The sequence below is a fragment of the Crocodylus siamensis genome, chromosome 3 (genome assembly GCF_052110815.1).
Source record: "Crocodylus siamensis isolate JL-2025a chromosome 3, ASM5211081v1, whole genome shotgun sequence".
Classification (NCBI taxonomy): Eukaryota; Metazoa; Chordata; order Crocodylia; family Crocodylidae; genus Crocodylus; species Crocodylus siamensis.
This window is the reverse complement of record NC_143397.1, coordinates 151,372,659-151,391,115: the sequence shown is the minus strand read 5'-3', so window position 1 is coordinate 151,391,115 and position 18,457 is coordinate 151,372,659. Positions and strand designations below refer to the sequence as shown.

General features: G+C 40.3%; 1 long non-coding RNA gene across 2 annotated transcripts in view; it reads right to left on the bottom strand.

Annotated features, from left to right (window-relative positions):
- LOC149869002 (uncharacterized) overlaps nucleotides 1–18,457 on the bottom strand; it is a 38,532-nt gene that overhangs the window by 12,611 nt on the left and 7,464 nt on the right. For both annotated transcript variants that reach the window (XR_016441047.1, XR_016441048.1), the window contains exon 2: nucleotides 3,233–3,418. This is a non-coding gene — a long non-coding RNA (uncharacterized LOC149869002). The remainder of the gene's footprint in view (nucleotides 1–3,232; nucleotides 3,419–18,457) is intronic.

The following is an 18,457-nucleotide window of genomic DNA, read 5'->3' as shown; positions in this document are numbered from 1 at the left end:
AGTGTAGTGCACTGGCAGTGGAATGTAACCATACGCTGTGTGCATGGTGCAGTAACCGTCCATACTGTGTGTGTTTAGTACTTCCGGGGAAGTACTGAAGCACAGCGCCAAAACAATGTCACTGTACAGCAACGTGTAGACATGCCCCTTCAGTACTAAGATTTTCAAATGCTGTGTCTTCAAGAAATCTTCCTGTTTCATAGTGTAATTTAATGAGTGAAAACCATCTTTAGTCTAATTGTCAAGTGTTGAATGGAATTAAACCAGAGATTCCTTAAGCCTAACTTATCCAAAACTAGATTTATCTAGTCCATTGACCCTCTTTACTTCTTTCCTTTTTTCACTTTTAAAATTAAGCATTACCTTTTGCACAAGGTGCAGACATAAAATTTCAAAATATCAGTATGGGGCCATCATAGTATAACTTCAAAATGTCCAAACTCTTTGCTGTTGGTATTTTTAAAAATTCACACAGACCTTTTTTATGAAGAAGCTTCAGCAAAAAGCAAACTTTTACTGTCTCAATTTAAAACATTCCTACATCAATTGGATCCTTAAGAGTTTGTGTTTCTAAAGACCTATTTATATTAATCCCGCTAAATGTATTAGAATATTTCAATTTTGTTTTGGGTGTCTGTTTAATATCAGATTCAAAAAAACCACTTTATGCATCTATGTCAGTTCTACAGAGATAGGCTCATTATCATTACAATGCTAGCTGTCGACAGTACACTGTATGAGACCAGCTTTATGTTGGCAAATTACTCCAGTCTTTTCACATAACTGGATGACATATCCCAAATTATGGTGGGTTGATTTTATAATTTGTCCTTCTTTAGGCACATTATTGCCTACATGCACTGTGGGAAACAATCCTTTATTGGCAGGGAGATGGAATCTTGACTTAATAGGTCTTTTCTCTAACTGCTATGATGCACATTGGGTTGCCACCAAAATGAGAAGAGGTTGTTGCTGGGTTGGGAATCCAACTTGGTGACCAAGGTTATACCTCTGTACCCATTCTCAATGACTCCATCTCCTCCCTTCTTTCCTATCTATTCAGGAACATGTACATTTACTTTACAAAAGTGTATTTTTTCTGCTTCTTACTTTTGTTAGTCCTGCAGAACCTGTGTAGTCACTAGGACTCGAGTAGAATTCTATCACTGTTATAACCTATTTACTAGCATACCATATGCACATTTTCCCAAAAATTAGGCCTTCAAAATTGCTCTTTTCTACCCTGTTTCTATTTCGGAAAAATTAAATTGGCTTCCTTGCTTAAGATACACAGTGCAATAGGATATTACTGATGACCACTGAGATGGCTGCTGCTTCTCTCTGCTGCAAAGAGAAGGGAGAGTTCTGTGTTAACCCTCTCACTGCTGATGAAGCAGTAGCTTTTGACTGCAGAGTCACTGAGCTGACCGAGGATGAATGAGCTGGTGCAGGCAGCCTGTAGTATTTTTATGAGGCTTCTAGTATGGAAACAACACTTTATTATTTATAGGAATTTTATATAAAGAATTATTTTCAGTAAAGAAGTACATTCCTGATTCTGTCCTCACAAGGAACCAGGGCCTAGTCTTCATTTTTCTGGTGTGACAGAAAGTTCTTCTTTTATCAACACAACTGTCTCTGAGGTTGCCATGCTTCCTGGACATTCTGGGCTTTTATACATGTGCTCTGAGAGGTAATTAAAAGTTCTTGGAGTGTTGTACATACCAGCATCCCTTCACTGAAAAATGGAGGCAGGGCACTTTGAACTAAAGCTCATCAGGTGGATATGCTAATACACACGATGCTGGAGGCTGCTGGAGTGCATTAATTTCCACACTCCAGCAGACTCGATTAATCAGTACTGAAATGACAGCGTGTTGGAGCAGGCTGCCTGCATGTGCATAGGAACTATCTGTTTCTAGGAGGACTTACTCTGTCACCGTCATGCATCTTTGGTGGGTTGGTTCATTTTCTACATTCTGCCTCCCAAAACAAGATTTATGTCTTATTTGGGGACATGGAGTATGTAAGAAGATGGTTGCATTTACCCATGCAAACTGATTGAAAGAAATAGGGTTACCTAAGTGTTATTAAAGTCATAATTCAAGACTACACACGATCTACTGAGGATGCTCTACAGTTTAGCTCTGCATGCTCTACAGTTTAGCCCTCAGACCCTGTCCCCAGGTAATGGTATACAGGAAAGAATAAAACTAGCTCAGCCTTAAGAACCAAAGTTGAGTTTACAGGGTTAGTAGTTAGAAGAAGTAAGGATTTTTTGTGGTGATATTTCTTATTGGACCAACTGCATGGTTGGCATAAAGTTAGACAAGCTTTTGAATGCAAAAGCTTTCAGAAGCTTTCCTCAGGTGACCAGACGAAAAATGCCTTGCGTTTGAAATCTCGTCTAACTTTATCCCAACCATGCTTTTGGTCCAACAAAAGAGATCACCCCCAAAAATGCTTGCTTCTTGCATAATTCCTGCATCACCCTGGCTACAGCTTCATTCTAACTCTATCGGTATTTGATATGGGAATTATTTTGCATTCAGTTATCTTGGATTTCCATAATGCCATTTTTAGACTCACTTTTTTCGAAAGTGTTGCTGCTCTAAAAGATAGAAAGGCTTAATAGTATGAGTGCAAAGAAGCAGATGGATATTCAAGAATGGATGTTCTCTCAGAGATCAGAAGGGAAAATGCTGCATGTTTGCTGGTCTGTTAAAGAGGAAAGAGTAAAATAAGCAGTTATCAGCAGGCCATGAGAGTTTACAGATATGGACGTGCTTAAAGAATGAGGGCAACACACTTGACCTCACTGCGTCCTCTGCATGTCTCTTTATTGTGAAGAGAAGACGTGTTTTTATTACATGACATTACTTTGGTTACTGTTGCATGTTAATGGGTGACAGCTGTTCTGTTTTTTATAGCTATCGATGGAGAAAGCTTTTTTGTTCAGTTTAAATATATACGTATATAGCTTTTGAAATAATTTCAAGAAAGTTATCCTTCAAAATACACTCTGTGCACATCAAATAGTACCTCGAATAGAAAAATTCTGCATGAGAGAAGAGAAGAATCAAACCATACTACTGACAATCTATAATAAAGGACCAAACATATGTGTTTAGACTGTATTAGAAAGATATTTGCTACATCAAAGTTTTGAGACATATACTACACATGCGATTAAAAAGTTGTAAAATATAAGTGTACTTTCCTTATTACATACCTTTCAGTCACCAGAACTGTCATTCCTCGGTATTGTTGATGTAAAAGCAGACCAGTTATTGCTTTATGCCTTTGAAAACCACATCAGTGGGCCAGGTCTTCATTTGGCAAAAATCAGTATAGCTCTGCTTTTACTTCTCTGGAATGAAGCCAATTCATACCACTTTAGGATTTGGCCCATAGTGATCTAAAACAAAGCAAAAACCTCTCACCAGTTTCACCTCTCCAGAAATGTCAGCTTTTATAGTAATGTCTCCAGAAATAGATTCTTAAAAAAATTCTGTAGCATTTAAGAAATATGTCCTTTTCTTTTACTACCAGACCACAGAATCTATAAAAAGAATATCATTTTCTCTGCAAGTCTATCAGAATTCTTTTAATAAGGAAAGAAACCAAGACAACAAAATATTTATCAGTATCATTACAAGTCAAAGAAGGATTTAAAGGATGAACCTGAACTTTATTTCAGAGCCCGGTATCCTAGTTAGGTTCACTGATGCTGCATTAATAATGTACATGAGGGTATGGTAAAGCAGGCACTGAGAATCTGGAAGGTATAGACAAAACAAAACAATAAGGAAGATTGTTTGGGATCCACATCTAATAAACAAGTTAGGAGTGCTTCTGCACTGTTCCCTTCTTCCTTTTTTCCACCCAATTTTCACATTCTCTCTTCCATTTTTTTTTCCTTGCCCCCCATCCTATAATATTATCTTTATTTTTCAGTCAACAGCCAGAAGGAATACGTAGATGATTTTTGGGATTAAGTTTCAGTGGATGATTTACTTGCATATCATCCAGCGCCTTGTAAATGTTACTTGAGTTCAGTGTACAAAGGTGACCATTTTAAACACTGATACCTGTTAACTGATTTGTTTAGCTCTGTCTGAATGAAAATAAAAACATCCATGCATATAAAAAAATAATTTGGCATTTTGTCTGAAATTCTACATGGTCATTCACAGTCTACTCTAACCTAGATTTTTATTTTTTTTTTGGAGAGTAGCTTCCTTTAAACGTTATGCTCTTTCAGTATTTCATATTTAGACTACTTGTCTCCTTATTCTATGTACAGGGTTTTCAGCTGTTTCTTTATATCATATATGTTATGTAGACAAGTTCTATGAGCTTTTTTATTCTAGTTTTTAATTTGATTTCAAAGCTACCAATGGAAAACGGCAAGTTTTGCATGTTTGTGCATGTGCACCCACTTACACATGCACACAATGAAGAGAAATCGAGTCTCTTACTTGTTGGTGAATTACAATAAAAATGCACTTCTTTGTTACTGAGATAAAGAGGTTGAAGTGCTATAGGAGATATGTTTTGTAATCAATAATATGAATCTGATGGTTTTGTTTTGCCACTGTTTGTTGCTATTTTCTCCTCTATAAGCATGTTTATCGAGGTCTACCAAAAGCCCAGAAGCCCATAGGTCAGAGAACAGCATTTTGATGGATTATGGGATTGTAACTGTCCCTGCCAGCTGACAGCTTTTATTGGCTGGGAGGATGAGCCTGTAAACCTTTATATAATTATTGTATTAAAGCCACTGTGCCTGTGTGTTGCTGGCGCTTGTTCAGGGATCAATGTGAAGATAATTTCAAAAATGAATAGTAAGTATTGATCGTCCCTTGGTGGAGCCTTATCAGTGGCTGAAGCAGACTACTGTAGATTATAACTTCAATGTCATTTATGATGATATGATACGTATTGCAGAGTAGCAATTTAAACAAAGGGCTGATTTAATTCACAATGGATTTTTGTAGCGTGATGGGTAATAAATCACAATCTGTGTAATTTTTAGAAATGAACACATGTTGGCAGTAGTTCAGGGCAGTTCCTGAGAGATCTGAAAATGACCAGGGAGGGCAAATATCAGCAGAGAACCCCTTCTGAATGATTGGCCCTTACTTGATTCTGACATTCAGATGACCTTGGGGCCTCTGCTGGCAGCTGCTGGTTAATTTTCCTCACTGAGGACACAGTTTAACTTTCTATCTGTCTGCCAATTACCTGACATTTTCAACTTATCACCTTCTATATTTTAAATTATTGGAGGCACATCCACATTTTGACACTTTTTTAGGCAAGTATTCGTTTTTGCCTGCTGCTGAGACATCTCTCTGTCAAGCTGCTGCTGCAATATCCCTTTTTCTTGAGAAATTAATAGCTCACCTAACCGAGAGCTGAAAAAGCACAGTGCTTATTTTGAAAATTAGCAAGCTGCTTTTCAGTTTAGTGGGATGGTGTGTAATAAACATAAGCAAGCCCCAAACACCCCCAGCAACCCAGACTTAACATTCATAAATATGTATAGCAATTGACAAGGAGTCACTTAAGGAAATGATATCTAATGGTTTTTATTTTATTTGTTTTTCCTTGCAAGTGCTTTATATGTAAATCATTAAAAATATCTGTCTTGAAGCAAGGTAAAAAGATTGTCTTTAAATTTACAACAGACCTACATCCAGCACTGAAACTCTGACTTTTGTGGTCTTCAGACATTTCATTAAATATGCTATGCAAGATCACCATCACCTGCTGTTCATAACTCTCCCCATATTGCGAAAGACTCAGTACTGTAGAATAAGGTACTGATTGTGTTTCCACTCTAACTCAGAAATTCCTGGCTTTTATTTTGATAAAGGACCTAATGATATATTGGGGCAATTAAATTCCTAATTTATTTTTACTTGCGTAGTGGAAGAAAAAAGGCTAGTGATGACAAGGGATCCTGGTTTTCTCTGTTTAAAAATCCCAAAATCTCTGATTCAAAAAAACCAAGTCCTCATTGTTTTGCAGTTTAAAATGAAACACCACTGTATGTGTGTGTGTGTGTGTGATATATATCTATATATATATAAATATGAATGTGTGTGTGTGTGTGTGTGTATATTCATACACACACACACACACACACACACAATCAATTGAACACAATGTTTTATTCATACAGTTACAATTTTAAAGCAATTTGGAAGTCTACCAGTGCCTCAATTACAATAAAATAAAGTCTAAGTACCTATATATTTTGGGGTTTGATTTTGGTTTCTTTATCATGGAAAATAAGAGCTCCCCCCTACCCCTTTCACTCACCAGGACATAGGTCCAGCTGTGGCTGTCCCCCTACCACTGCTTTTTGGTGCTAAGCAGCTCTGATATGCTGGTCTGGCCCATGCCCATACCGGTGTCTGAGCAGCAGCAGGGGCTCAGCAGCCAGGAGGCACCTTGCCATGGTGGTTCAGTTGGCATGGGGCTCGCTCCCCACAGTGGTGGCAGCAGCAGTACCAAGCCGGTGCCATGGAACTATACCCTTTGCTTCTGTCTCAGGGTGGTGGTGGGGGGTGCCTCAGTGGCACCTCACCATGGTAGTATGGTGGTGCAGGACTCTTAGCCACAGTGACTGCACCAAGCCTTTCTGTCCTGCTCTGCCCTCCCAGGCCGGGTCCCACCCACTGAGCCACAGAGACCCTGTGAGGGGACAGAAGGGTGGGGAGCCCATATCCTCTCCCACCCTGTTCACAAATCTGGTGGGGGTGATATGTCCCACCATGCATCCCCAATGGGTTACCTCTGGTACCTGACCCATCCCCAGGAGTGCATGCAGTGCCCGGGAGCCAGCCTGTGACAGACCCCTGGACAAGCTGACCATGGATACATCCCACTTCCTCAGCTGGGCTCCATGGCCATGCATTCCTGCCCAGGCCTTGCTGCAGCTGGGTAGCACCCCCAGTCCCAGCCACCATACCTGCCTCACCCCTTCCCTCACTATGGCTGGCTGAATCTGCCTTCCCACGTAGACATACCTGCAGGCATCCTCTCCATGCTGCCTGGCTGTATAGTTGGCCATGTGCATATGTGCAAATGTGCACATGGTGCCCCCTGTGTTCTGCTCCCTGCAGTCCCTTGCAGGTTGGAGCTCTGGCAGTCTGCAAGGAGAAACTCACTATTTCCTGCATTTTTCTCCTTTAAAAGAGAAAATCCATTTTTTTCTCCCTTGAAGGAGAAAATCCATATTTTTCCTGTGGTGAACAGAAAAAACAGATCCCTGGCGATGACTTAAGAACTAAAAGATATGTTTATTATTAAATTCCAGGCACAATTAAATTGAACACATGCACAGAAATGCTTCTCAGGGTATGCACATGTACAGGCCTAAATGTTCCAGTAATTAGAGTACAGTTATGTGTGCTTATGTGAAGGCTGAATTTAGGCAAATTCACTTCCAATTTGGTTAATTTAATACATTCTGTACTGTAAAAACACTTGTTTTATTGTCAGTAAAGAAGGAGCAGCATCTTTTGATATGAACTCTGATTTAGGAAAGCATTAAAGCACATACATAGCTATATACATACTCTTTAAGTCTCATTAATTTCAATGGACCTTCATGAGTAGGTACAGTCAAGTACCTTTATGGACAGGTCTGATTTCTTGAATGTGGACTTCAGTAACACAGACTAGAATTATGGTTGATCTACATTAGAAAATTATGCTGGTTTTAAAATTATGCTATATTTTATTATGTATTCACAGAGTGCATGAGGTCCCCTAACTTTTCAGCAAATCTGTGGACTCTGTTGTAGCTTAAAATGGTATGTTGTTTGGAATATATAGCTCCAAAAACAGTTTAATAGCAAGACCTATGAGGAAGGCTGATTAAACAAAGTCTGGCTTCTTTCTTTGCTTCCTGTTTAGAGCAGCTATCATAGAAAGGAGTTTACTTTCCTTTTTAGAGTTTGATTATTCCAGGAGGAAGAGAAGCAGAATCCATGAAATCAAAGAGACCAAGGTTTTTGGTCACTGTCTGAACAACTGCTATTTTTAGAATATGGGAAAAGATCCATGAAGGCCATAAACTCTGAGTACTACTTCAGAAAGATGGTCGCAGTCTTTTTTAAAATTCCATTTCAATTTGTTCCTCATAGCATGGGTAAAAATGATATAACCATGAAATGCAGAAGCAGTTAAGAAGGAATGTTATTACGAAGCAAAAAAGAGAATGGGAACCGAGCCTTGTTTTTTGTGAGGATATTTGGGGAGGGTGGCAGGGGAAGGGGGGAGGAGGGTGTAGAAATTCAACCAAGGCTAGTGTACAGTTGTAGAGGGTATTGGTTGTTAATATATGCGGCATCAGGATGTGGTATATTCTCTGTTCTCTTGGTCCCTTCCCACTAGAATACCATGGTATTCTCCAGCAGTATCTTGGGCTGCATTATGGCAGAATCCAGAGAATACGTAACTGTTCATTATGTATGTCTTGATTGTTCTCCGTATCCAGCTTTTGTTGTTCTTTTTGGTTAGGGCCTTGTTGCACCTTACTCTGTAAGCTGCACAAATGCTAATTGACTTCACGTCATTCAGCTTATAGTGGAGCAGTCGCACCTTAGGGCAAAAAACATCTCTGACTCTCCTTCACTTGCCACCGTGTTCTAAAGGTGGCTCTTCTTGTGTCCTGTCACCATGTTCAAATTAAAGTAAAAAAATGGGCACCTACTCTATTTACTCAATGACCCTGACTGTAAGATGACCCACCAATAATTAGATTCTATATATGGAAAATTTATGAATTTGTTATACATTTTCAGGGGTGGGATTTTATCTTATATTTGCATTCAAGGATCCTCATCAAATAAATTGTGTATCATTAAACTATTGCCAAACACAGAATATGCTCTAAAATAGAAACCACCTATAAAGTTGATTAAGTTCAGCCATCTAGGAGCATGACTACAAAACACATTTCATAGGGCAAACATACTGATAGGAACCCTTTTTATAACCCTTAAAAAAACCAAACAGGCAGGTGTTCCCTGTAAAGGGAACTGGCACTGGGCCTGGATATACCAGGCCGGGACCAGAAGGACCAGGGTCAGCCCTGATAAACTTTTCTTTGTGCCAAAAAATGCTTAATGTCAGCCAAAAAGCTGAGATGCTGATTAGAAGCTTTTTTCTAAAAAAACACTCAACATTTTATTTAAAGAAAACCCAAACCTCTTATACATATTTACAAATATCAAATATTATATCATCCAACAAAGCCTCCTAACATATTAACTCCCCCTCATCTTTTAACAGTTCACAATAACAACATTATCTTGTCCCACAACTATGCCTCTTCCTACCCTCCCCTCTCTTTTACCCCACTATCATAGGCACTTCTCAAGTGTATACATATTTCCATTTATCTTTCCTCCACATCTCCTCCCTCTTCCTTCGTCTTCCTCATCATCATCCTCAGCATGTAATATTTGAGCTCAAATAAGGCTAACTGTAAACATTCCTTCAAGGTAAAATCCATTTCCTTCATGATCAGCAAGTTTCTCATTTTCCATAGTGCTGCATTAATACAGATCACCCATGCCCATTATCTTCCATTCTTCCTGTCCTTTCTCAACCAACCCATACATCACTGTCTCAAAATTTATCTTATTCACTTCTGAAATTTGTAAGAATCTGTGTGCCTTCCTTCAAACTTCCTATGCAAAGTTGCATTCCCAAAATACATGTACCACTGATTCTTCCCCGCCCCTGCATTTCTCCCATGGGAATCTTGCTCTTCTTCCCAAACCCCGTGTAACAGGGAACCTTAGCCCTGTCACCAGAAAGCAGGTCCACCTCTTTAAGACCAGAACTTTCTGGGCACAGAGTGCTGGTAAGGAAGGGGTTAAATGCTGAGCCTGGCCAGCTAGTCAGCTGACTGGAAGGGGCAGGACTATAAAAACCTGGACAGAGTGGCAGTAAGGGGGCAGCAGCCAAAGGGGAAGGAGTGCCTCTGAGGGCTCCACAGAGAAGCTGGGTGAACGGTCCAAAGGTGGGAACTATGGAAGCCATGGGGAGGCAGCAGCCACACCGCAGCAAGGACTGTAGCCATTGGAAAGAAGCTGAGGCACGAGCTCTGTGACTGTAAGCTTGACCTGCTGCTTTCCTTGATGATGTTGGTTGGTGACAGTTATTATTCTTTCCTTTTTTTTTTTTTTTTTTTTGATTATTGAACAAAACTGGTGGCTTGGGTGAGGCTATTAGGGGAAGGAGGTGGCCTCATTTTGGGGACCCACTATGGAATGGGGACCCCAGTGCCAGCAAGGGTGTGGCTTTGGGGGGGGGCACAGACCCTGGCACCAGCAGGGGTGTGGCTTTTGGGGCATGGACTCTGGTGCCTAAAGGCGCGATCTTAAAAAGGCCAGGGAGGCCTGGTGCAATTTTATTTTATTTTGGACTGAGAGTGTGTGAGTTTGGGGTCATCCCCTGGTTTTGAACTTGTGACCCTCTGGCTATGGGGCTGGTACCCAGACCTCTGGGCAAGGGAGGCAGGCTTCAGATCAGAGCAGGAAAAGGAGCCATGAGCCTCGAGAAACTGGAAAAGGCTAGAGCCTCGGAGTCAAACCCTGGTTAGTGGGTTTAGACGGGGAGACTTAGCTAGAGAAAAACAGGGGTCAGGCCCGTGTAGGTGAAAGGCCCCATCATACACAATACAATAGGCAGTCTCCCACTCACAAGACCATCATCATAATAATATCCATCAAGACATGGCAGGAAGTACAGGGCGGGACATAAGAACTCCCAAGAAGGCTCCAAAGGCGCCCCATGTAAAGTGTGGATTACCAGGAAAGATGGCGCTGGGGAGGGCGACATGTTACACCCCACCTATATTGAACCTGTCTTGGTGTCAAAACCCTCCTCACCAATCTCCACATCAAGTCTGCATGTTCCCCTTTTAAATCTTTCCAATACCCCTCTCCACACACTCTTCGCTTGTTGCTCTGACAAATCGCCCACCTCAGTTACTTTGTCTTTCCCTCTGATTTCCTTCAAAAACCTTCACTTTTCTTTCTAACCTTGTATCTCTAGCCCTTCCAAGCCTTGTACTTTAATAAAATTGTCTGCTCTCCCATAATATATCAGCAGTTTCCAAGCCCACTGCCCTTTCTACCTTGTCCCATATAGGCCCATCCTCCTCAGCCATTTCCTTGCCCAAAATCTGCAAAAAATGCACCACTTTCCCACTTCCTTCTGATGCTTCCTTCATCACCTTTTTAACATAGTGTATGTAGAGATATTTATTTATGTCTGGTAGCTCCCACCCTCTGCACTTGCGTCCCTTATATAATTCCTTCCTGACAATCTGTTCCCTTTTAGAACCCCAGAAGAACATACAAATTGGTCTCTGGATTTTCCTGCTTTGAATCCATGACAGAGGATATACTGCACTTACGAACGACATAATGGGTAGCAACACCTGTTTCATCACCTTCACCTTTCCTACATATGACAAACCTCTTGTGCTCCAAAACCCTAAAATTTTCCTAAACCCTAACATTCTCCTAACCTGTGACCTAATCTCTTCCCATGCTTTTGTGCCTTTACCTTCTATATCAAGAACCACCCCTAAGATTTTCATCTGATTATTAACCACCCTCATGCCAGACTTCCCTAGATCTCCCAATTTCTAACCTCAAGAACTCACTTTTAGTCTTGTTTACTTTTGCCCCTGAAGCTTCTCGATATCTTCCATATGTTTTAGGATTCTCACTAACGAGAATGTATATCACACCATCAAGTTAGTTGGCCATGTACAGTGAGCATTTTGCTTCCCCCCACCCCTGGAATATTAACTCCACTGATTATTTTGTCCTTCCTTATCCTCTATGCCAGAGGTTCCATTGCTCATATAAAGATCCTGGGTGACAAGAGGCACCCTTGCCTCACCCCTGTTTAGATCTGAAAGTCCCAACTCAAGTTTCCCTTCACCAGGACCTGACTCTGCTGTGCCATACAATTCCATCCAGCCTACCAACTTTTCTGGGAATCCCATTTTCAGCAGCATCTCAAACAAGAAGCCATGCGTTACCATCATATGCTGTCTTCAGATTGAAATTTGCTAGCACCATATTCCATTTTCTATCCTTCACCTATTCCAGTGCATCTCTCAACACCCAGTGTTCTTGTGAGATTCTTCTCCCTTCCACTGCACACATTTGGTCCTCTTGTATGCCCTGATCCATAACACTTTTCATTCATATTGCTGTGACTTTCACCAGGATTTTATAATCTGTATTCAATAATGTGACTGGCCTCTGGTTCTTGAGGTGTTCTTGATCTCTCTTCTTATTTGGTAGTACCACTACTTTATCTGCAAAACCCTCCCCAAGCTTTTTTTCTTTCGCTATCTCTCTGAACACTTTCACCAAATCCTGTCCCACACAGCCAGAATTTCACATAGAATTTGGCTGGGAGTCTATCCTTTCCTGGTGACTTGTTTTCTTTAGAAGTTCTCAAACATTTTTCTACCTCTGTTATCCTAATTTCCCCCTCCCCCCCCCCCGCCAAGTCATCCTTCCTTTTATCCTCCACCTTCTCCTTGATATCCACCAAAAAACCCCTTCCCATTCCATTCTCTTGTTCCCATCTCTACCCCTACACTTCATGGTCACTAAAAGCCACATCTTGTGCACTACCATTCCTTCTGAAACTAAAACAAAATCGATCCTTGAAATTTTTCCTTCCTCCTAGCTCTACTCTCATATGTACTTTCTCTCCCACCCATACATTTTTGAAATCTTCTTCCTTGATAATTTTCTTTAGCATCTTCGAGAAGCTGTCTAACTTCACTGCCACCCATCTCCTTTCTCAAGTATGCAGTTGAAGTTGCCAACTATGACTCCATCTCCTTCCAACCGCATATATTTCCAACTTCCAGAATAAAGCCACCCACCCCTCCCTTTCTATGGGTGTGCATATATTAAACAAGTCTACCTTCATCTCCTTTGTCTCCAACAACACCTTACAACGCTTGCACTTACCTAACTTTAACACCTGGGTTTTTAATTGATGCCACCACCCCTGCCACCTTATTCATATTTGTTCCCACCCACCATGACCTCCCTAAACCCCATCTCTTCTCCAGATATTTATATTCATCTCCCCATGGTATTCCACACTCTTGTAGACCAGTGGTCTCCAAAGTGGGGTGCGCAAGATGATCCATTGGGGTGTGGGAAGAAAATATTAGAACTTCTATTTATATTTATATGTATCTAAATATACATATATTGGGGGTGCGTGCTCAAAACTTTTTTACTGATAGGGGTGCGCGAATATAAATATACATATATTGGGGGTGCACAATCAAAAAAGTTTGGAGACCACTGTTGTAGACATATTACATCTGCATTGATAGACCTTAAAATTGCTGCCATTCGGTCCCACCTCTTCCTTGTCAATAAACTTCTCACATTTAAAGTTGCAACACATAACATCATGATAAAGAAAAGGTAGAAGCCACTGATCCTCATCTCGTTTTATGGGTTGACCATGTCACTGCTGGTGATCAGTGACTCTGTCCCTCCCCCCCCCTCCTCATCCCCATCATTCTTACTAGGTTCTCCAGGGCTTCCATATTGAGAGATGTTGCTGCTGTCCCCTCCCCTCCCCTCCCCTCCACTACTTCCTTCCAGCTAAGCAGTCCGCTACGGATATACCATTCCCTAGTATCATCACTTCTCCCTTCTCCCCTTTCCATCTTTCTTTGTTTTCTTCTTCTGAGACCATAACAGATTTGTTTCTCCCTTTTTCCTACCTATGACTTCAACCCTTTATCTGAAGGAGAACTTTCTTCTTGGTCAATCTCCATCATTTTTTTTTTCTACTTCTGTTTCCATGCTTGTGTTTCCACATCCCTTCTCCTCTTCCCCCTTCTCTAGTTGTTGTGTTGCTACTCATCCCACCCCTTTCTACCTCTGGTGTTTCTTCCACCAATGTTTCCTCCTCCAAATCCATCCCAAACTCTCCCGCCCATTCCTCCTCCTCACTCATCTGATTGAAGTCATCCTCCCTTTTAGGTTGTGCTCTGTTAAAGAGAGAATCTGGGCATCTGTTTTGCATGTGCACTTCCCATATGTGCATGTGATGTATCCCACATTTCAGCACTTCCTGGTATGCATGGGCTCTGTGCCCTTTCCCATCACACCAGCAGCAAATGGTTAGGCTACAATAGGTCACCAAATACCCTTCCTGCCCTCATTTCCTATACTGACGGTGCTGCCCATGGTATATGATGTAGCCCCAGTGCCCTCCTGTATGGAAAAACTGATGACAGGTACACCACCTCTCCCAGGCTCCCCTGCTGCTCCCTTAGAATCGCTCAAACCCTAAAATCTGCAGTCTACATTATATTTGTGTCATTTTTTTCCACAAGCAGTACTCTCTGGATTCTCCCCTCCAACTATATCTCCAAATCCATTTTCTCAAAGACATCCAGACACAGTTTGACAATGATCACTCACTCCCTTGACTTTTGTTTAGCAGCAAAAAACAGTTCTTGCAGTTCTTCCGTCTCCTCCGTTTTCTTGTAGTTTCTCCAAAACTGCTTATAGGCCCCTCTATGCCAGAAGGTGAAACCCCATGATCTCCCATTTGAGTAGACCATAATGCATTACAAGTACTTGGGGTTCAAAATATCAATCAAAATCATCTTGAAGTCGTACCTTTGCATGGTCCATCTCTCATATGCCTTATTCCTAATCATTGCTGTATGTACCCTGAGCCCCAAAATTTGTCTGGGCTCTTTGTCCCCATCATCCCAGCTCTGCTTGCCTACCTCTGCTGGATTCTGTCATCCAACTCCTTCTCCTCATTCTTCTTCAGCTCTCTGGTTTCTGCTGTTGCTTTCCCTGGTTTGGATGCTCTCTGTCTTCCTCCCATTGCTCTTCTTCTGGTTTTCTTTTCCCTGTGTGAAGCTTCAGGTGATGATTCAATTTGGAAGAGATTCAGCCCAATTTGGTGGCTGAATCTCCAAATCTGAACCAAATCAGGAGACCAATAAAAAGCTCCAAATCAATTTCAAGCTCTCTGAATCAATTCAGAAAATAATTGGAGAGATTTGGGTGGTCTGTGCTTGCCACTACAAGGAGCTGGACCTGGACTCCATGCTGGTAAGTAGCAGGGAGGGCTGGAGGAGGACCCTCACCAGACCCCATCTCCTGCCTCTCTTTCTAATTTCAAATTATTCTTGTTTCTTAACCAGCCTTAGATGTCTAGCAAACATCATCAAACAGGTTCCTAAATAGTTCATCCAAAATCGCACTCTTGCATCCTCTGTCAGCCTGTTGCATATAATTGATATTGCCCTGCCCTTCATGAGGTAGAGCCAGACCAGGTTGTCCTGCACCTCATCTGCATATATTTTTTTTAGAGGATCCTAGGACTTGTGACAAGAATACCTGGTTCCAGATAGGCATGGGGGTAATTAGCACATGGATCCTTTGTGGAGTAGGGTGTCTGGAGTACACACACATCCAGAGCAGTGCTGAGCTGTGGGGCCACCACGGCTTGAAATGCTGTGGACTCTGCTGGGGCCCAGCCAAATAATTTATATGGTAAATCATGAGCCTTTTAGCTTTGGACTAATATCACGCATAGTTTGTACTATATATATATATATATATATATAAATAAATAAAAGTTATGCTCTCAGTCATAGTGGGTGTATCTACATGAGATGCTAAATGTGCAGTAGACTGGTTCTACTAAGCATTAGTGCATCACAGCAAAAGCTGCACTCATTTGCAGTAGAATTAGTCTGCTGCACATTAGCATCACTAAAAGACTATGCACTAGTGCCAGTTACTGTGCATTGAGTTAGTACCTGTTATTATAGATACTTAACTTAATGCTCAGTAACAACAGCATGTTAATGCATATGTAGATGAACGCAGTAAGAACAATAGGAAATGGTAGAATATTTAAGAAGGCATTTCTTGTAGAACTCTATAACCTCTTGTTCATCAGCTCTGTTAAAGAAGAAACTTTCAGTCATGAAGAGTGATGGGAAAAATTATCATTAGTCCTAAAACAAATGTCTTTGATTTCAATGCATTTTAACTAGAAACAAAGCTTCAAGAGTTTGCATTGCTTCATTATTAAGATAATTCTGGAGAAAGAGACTGTTTGCAACTAGGTGCTACATCTCTTAAAGAATCCATTTTTAATTAATTTAACTCAAGCTAATCAATTTACTTGTAAATTCTCAGAAAATTCACTCTGAACTTAAAGCATTAAGTGATGTAATTTTGAGGTGGAAACACTGTACTATCCCACATATAGAAAATGGTTGAATTCCCCCTGTAAGTGTAACATCCAACTCAAGTTTAACTATGGAATGGTGAGCGGCATTTCTATAATAAACCTTATGAAATGCTTTTAAAACATTTATGCTAAATGCTGATTGACCCTTAACTACAGTATAGCATTACAAATGCAACACTAAAGTTATTACACAAGTTAATGAGGCCTTAAATTGGGAGATTTTAAGATTCTAGTGTTTTTCAGTAGTACAGTAGAAGGCTGTTAAATGCATAATCTTTTTGCACAACAAATGATTTTTTTTTAAATTAGCCCCTTAAGTACCTACCGTAGCCCCCTAATAGGACTCTACTAGCCTAGACATTTCAATATTTAACAAAAGTATCACTTGAAAGGGTCAAATTTGTAAAGTATTATATTTTGGCTTCATTTTTTAAATCTAGGTTTATTTTTAATAAGCACATTTTTTCAATAGGAAGCTGTTTAGAAAAGCTAATCCTGCAGTATATTGATAATTAACTTAGAAATATATAGATAATAAATACTAGTTCAGTAGGGTTTCTTCTTTGTGTTATACTTTTAATTGGGTAGAAGGGGCACTGAGGTTATTCAGGCTGATCTTCAGATAATGTTACAAGGTACTGCAGTAGAGTTACAAGCAAGGAAGTTGCCAAGAGAAAAAAAGAATCATTACACTTGCTCTACACTGCCTTGAATCTCTTGTAGTCATTTAGACATAGGAGTGGGGGGAGATATAAATTAATTGTAAGCTGCTGTCATCCTACATCCTAGTTCATTAGCATTTTACTTGGTGCTCATTTTGTACAGAAGAAAATAAATACACAGAATTCAAGCAAGTATATTATACCTATAAGACCAGCTTCCATATAATATAAGACCTTGATCCAAGATAATTATTTCACACCATTTTAAACACGAGTAGTTTGCACAGTTCATCTAGAATTATAAACTGGAAAGAGCATATTTGTTGTTTCAGAATACTCCCCAATTCTTCCAGATTTAATCTCTTGCCGAATTCAACACACTTGCCAGATGCACAGCAACTCAAAGATGAAATCTGCAGTGGTCTTTCTCTAGCATCTGCCTTTATCAGCGGAACAATACTTTGAGAGCAGGATGAACTGGAGACATGTCATCCAAATGAACAGGACGGCAAGCTCAGGAGTGTAAATGGAGTTCTGTGTAAGTGTTTAAATCTTGAGCAAAGATCTCACTGCAGTTTTTAAAACAATATATCCTCCTGCCAAAGCATGAATGAACTAATTGTAGTTTAAATGGTGTATCTTACAAAGAATTAGCTTTCTTTATATAATGGAACTGTGATTTATTAATTTTCTTATCCTTTCTTTACTGTGGAATAAGTCTGGTACCTTCCTCATAAGTCACTGTTTCCATTGATACCAACACTGAAATTACAATTCAATCAGTGTAGGATGTGGGAATTATGTGAATTAAAACAAGTATATTTAAAAAAATCAGTCAGGGCCTTATTCATGCAGCAATATAAGCTTCCTCTGGGCTAATGGAAGAGTCCATAGAACATGATTCCTCAGTATACAATCAATTCAGCAAAAAGAGGACAATGGCACAAACCATTTTTATCTAGTTATGTGACAGTCATTTGAATAGTTCTGTCACCGTTTCACAATGAACCCAGCAGGAGGTCAAGTCTTCAATATACACCTCCCTCTAGCCCTGTTACCTGACAAATATAACTTAGAAGTAGTAAAAATAACACAAAGTACTTGCACAGTCATGTTTTAAAGACTGTTCTGCTTTGAGACTGAGTAATGTGTGACTTCTGTCTTTGTTCATAAAATAAGAACACAGTTGTACAGATCTTTTTGACTGACAAAACTCAGCTCCTGCAAAGTTTAAAAAACAGACCCAAGAAGTCAAAACCTGAATAATAAGTCTCACTAGAGATAATAACATTGTTTTAGTGGGAAAATTAGAAATGAGTGTTATCAGGTTTACTACCAGCATTCCTAGGATGTAAGTGGGGAGAAGTCCTAGTCCTGCAAATGTTATCTGGTGATATGAGTTGTTGTTTATGAAAGCTTATGCATTCCTGAATGATGGAGTCTATGAAGTGCAAGTCTGCTCTGCTTTCTGCAGA